The sequence below is a fragment of the Asparagus officinalis genome, chromosome 5 (assembly GCF_001876935.1).
Source record: "Asparagus officinalis chromosome 5, Aspof.V1, whole genome shotgun sequence".
NCBI lineage: Eukaryota > Viridiplantae > Streptophyta > Magnoliopsida > Asparagales > Asparagaceae > Asparagus > Asparagus officinalis.
Genome location: NC_033798.1, coordinates 44594933 through 44599704, shown reverse-complemented (window position 1 = coordinate 44599704; position 4772 = coordinate 44594933).

Genomic DNA, 4772 nt, shown 5'->3' with positions numbered 1-4772 from the left:
TGTGCCCAAATTAGATAAATCTATTTGGAACACAAATGATAAAAGAATGTTTGTTTTGAACAAGCTTTTGTTAGAGTTCTTGCTTAACGATTTTGATACATCTATTTCTAACAAATTTGTTTGTTTTGATAGTGCCTATAAATTATAGAAACATATCGAGGCATATCATGGTGACTTGGAGGCAATCCAACAAGCTTTGGAGGATCCCGCTTCAAGTTCTAAAGGAGCTCGTTCTTCTTCATGCACATGACCACTAGGTGATAGGCCTAGTGCGGTATGCCAGTTTGAATCCTATAATGATTTATCTAGTGATAAACTTGCTTGTGCCTCTAAAAAATTATTGCATGCCTACAACAATTTGCATCATATCTTTTTAGATTTAAAAAGCAAGCATATTAATTTGAAATCCGATCATGAGTTGCTAAGCTCCAAATTTGATGTCATTACAAAAGAAAATGCTATGCTTACAGAAAACAATGACATGTTAAGTTTGGAAAATAAAAAGTTAACATCATCTATAACTAGCTTAACTCATGAGAAAAACAATGTCATGTTAGAGGTAGAAGCTAGTAACAACAAATTAGATACATTGATAAATGATTATATTTGCTCTACTTCTAACAACAATGCTTGTGGACAAAATGATGAGTTGAATGTTTTTAAGGAACACATGTTATCTTTAGATTCAACCCTTAATTCATGTATTGTTAATCATAAGAAGCTTGTGGATATGTGTGCCAAGTCTAAGTTAAAATCATCCACTCATTATGCACACATATATAGCAAAGTTTATAAATGTTCTATTTGCGGCCGAAAATGCCACCTCGCTAAATTTTGCTATGATGCACAAAAACCTATAATAAATAATCATAGTTGTGCATCCCATCAAGTTTCTTCATCCCATGCACACACATATGCACCGATTGATCATCATAAGCATGCTAATGTGTATCATTATTATTTTTGTGGTAGAGTTGGTCACTTAGCTAAGTTTTGTTTTGATTTGCGAAAAGATTTTAAATCGCAAAATATTTCAAGTGGACCAACATTGTTTCAAGATGTTTCACATTTGCAAAATAAATTTATAAGACCATCTATTTTTGCAAATGAATCACGTGCACAAGTTTATGGTCAACAAAAACAAATGGGCCTCTTTCATTTCACTTATTATAATCGGAAGGGTCATTTGAGCAATTATTGCTATGACCAGATTAGTGCATCATATGTGCCCAAAAAGGGACCATTATCCTAGGGCATTGAGCTTTAACGATAGGGGTCATGTTCCTAGACTATTAGGTACTAAAAATAATTAGATACCAAAACTTGTTTGATCTTTAAGAACAAATTTTTTATGTTTTTAGTTTTTCATGTTCTTAAAGATGATTTTTGTTTTAGATTTTATTGAAAACTACTTTCAAAATCTTTAAAAGAAAGTGTTTGTTTTGATTTGTATTTTTGAATTCATTGTAAAACACTTATATGATGATATTTATGTGTTTGTGTTTATGGATCATCTCTTTGTGCTTTATAATGTATTCTATGTGTGGTTTGATCAAATTTTACAAATAAGATTTCCTTTATTGATCAAACATCACTTTTGGGATTCTACTTGATTTGTGATTTCATTTGTTTAATTTGCTTTCATTTGAAAACATTTTTGCATGGTTCTCATGTTCTTTTTCTTTTGATTTCATAATTCTATTTTTATACATGGTTTTTAGGTTTGTGTTTTAAGGCATTTTTCATATTGATATATCTTTATGTGTCCTTATTGTCATTTTGTATGTGAGTTACATTTAGCATGTTTTCATCTATGCTTGCTCACATGTTTTGCCTTGTATTTCATTGCATATATTCATTAAGGCTTTTTGATAGGGGGAGCATTCCCTATTTCTATTATTGTTTTTATACTCACCGTGCTTATAGGTAGGGGGAGCTTTTGCACTCTTCATTCTTTTATTTTTCTCATTTTTGATGTTACCAAAGGAGGAGAAACAAGTGGATTGTAAGTATATTTATGAGTATTGTCCTTTATTATATATTTTTATACTCTTTGTGTAAATTGTTTGTCATCATCATAAAGGGGGAGATTGTTGGCCTTTTTGTTTTGATAATGTTTTAACAAATATTTTACAACTAATATTATTTTTCTAGTGTTTGTGTTTTCTTATGTATTCTAGACAAACAATATGTTAGAGGTTGGATAAAATCGAGCTTTCACAATCATATCCAATGGAGGTCGGAGGAATATCGGTATGAAGCAATACAATTCAAATCAAGATCCAAGTTCAAGCTTCATCCGCATCCAAGACAAGCGTTTTGAAGATCAATCAAGCTTAGGTAATTTAGTTATAGGTTTATACTTGTGTGTAGATACTTCAAGCTCAATCATACACACACATACATGTTTTGGTTATACACACACACACACACACACACACACCCACACACACACACACACACACACACACACACACATTTTAGTTTATGGTTTTCATGTTTATATAAATGTAAAATTACATATTTCATATTTATTGTTTTGTTTTGGTTTAGCTTTATAGATATGAAACAATAGTTATATTCATATATACTTTCACATGTTTCATATTCTATTACTTTTGGAAAAACAAATGTGTTTTGTATAATATATATATTTTTTTGTGAAAATAATTTATTCTTATTTATGGACTTAACAATCACTGTATACATCTTTTATGAAGTCTATAAAATTATTTTACAAAGTTTATAAACATGATTTTAGTCAAAATTTCAAATTTCAAGTATGTTCTTTTTCATATTTTGGACATTTTTGCAAAATAAAGATATTTTACAAATGGGAAGTGAAATTTTGAAAAAAAATTTATAACATGTTCATTATCATGTTTACAACCATTTCCCAAAATTTTATATTTTTCTGAATTTATTTGTTATTTTTAAATCAAGTTTAAAAGTCAGAAAACTATTTTCAAAACCCGTGTTTTTGAAATATCAGTCCGCGGTTGACCGGATTGGTCGCGGCAGTCAACCATCTAAAGTCCAAAGACTTTGCTCTATTCTTCACCCTTTCGCGGTCAACCGACCATGGCTCTGCGGTCGACCGCCAATGTTACCGTTACACAGTAACTGTCATTTTCCAACCTTTATTTGTTTTGTCTTTTGTGATGTTTTTCTTGGTTTCTTGGGGTCCCTATATATATCCCATGCCCTCTAACTTATGAGAGAAATTAAGAAATGTTTTAAAAGAGGTTTAACTGTTTAAGTTTCTTTTTAGTATTTGTTTCAAGTTTTTTGTGAAGAGATTTTCACAAGAGCAAGAGGAGATAATATTTGGTGTTTGAGCTTCATTCCATTCTCTCTCTCTCTCTCTCTCTCTCTCTCTCTCTCTCGATCTATAGAGAAGTTTCCCTAAATTCTTTCTAGCTTTATATTTATTTATTTGTTAACCATTTTTATTAAAGCTAGATTTATATTGAGTTTAGATTTGTTTTACTCATTACTTACACATACAACCTTTGAGCTTTAGTATTTTCATACATAGTATATTTGGGTTGTGGGGTTGTGCCTTAAGAGTGAGCTTATTTGTGTTCTCATCCATATTAGAGAACATATTATTATATTGAGCTTTCATTGTAAGGGTACACTTTGTAATACACTTGTACACCGAGAGAAGTGTGTGGTGAGAGACGGGGTTATCCCAAGAGGAGTGGGGTCGGTAGTAAATCCTAGGGAGAGGTTGTAAATCTGAGCACTTGAGCAAGACACGGGCTAGAGACCAACAATTAGAGGGTGTAGAGTGGGATTATAATAGTGTTGATTGTAAATTTGTCGGTGAGCTAGAAAACCAAGTGTGAGGTGTAAACGTTTTTAGGTGAGCGTTGAAAATCCGGTGTGATAGTGGATTTCTCCTCGGGAGTGGAGAGAGGAGACGTAGAACGGAATGTACGAACTCCATGGTCATATTGTTTATTTGTGTTTGCTTTGACGCACTTATTTATGTGTTCATCTTATATCGCCTATTGCATCTTGTTTATTTCATCCACTATATCGTTTGCCCTTACTCAGTTTACTTATCATTGCTTATATATCTTGTTGCATATCATATTTCCTAGGGTATTTGTTAATTAGTTTTAATTGGTATTAAATCGGATTATATTAGCATAAACCCTATTCACCCCCCGGCCCCTCTAGGGTTCTTTCTTGGTGGCATTAGGGTCTAACAATTGGTATCAGAGTTTGGTGCTCTTTGATTTAAGGTTTAATCACCTTGAGTTAAAAAATCCAAGTTATCTTTTTGTGCTAATCTAGTTTTGAGATTTATTGTATCTTGCTTGCATATTTTTATATATTATGAAGTTATCTTTTTGTGCTAATCTAGTTTTGAGATTTATTGTATCTTGCTTGCATATTTTTATATATTATGAACATGCATAGTGCATCTTGTTTTATCTTGCTTGCATATTTTTATATATTATGAACATGCATAGTGCATCTTGTTTAGGCTATGATCCTAATATTGCTCCTTCATTCAATGTTTTTCCCTATGCCTAATGGTGTTCTAGATTTAAAATATTTATTAGATCTAGACATTTTAATTTATGGGAAATTATTGATAGTGCATATATTGTTCCCAAATTAGATAAATCTATTTGGAGCACAAATGATAAAAGAATATTTGTTTTGAACAACCTTTTGTTAGAGTTCTTGCTTAACGCTTTTAATACATCTATTTCTAACAAATTTGCTTGTTTTGATAGTGCATATACATTATGGAA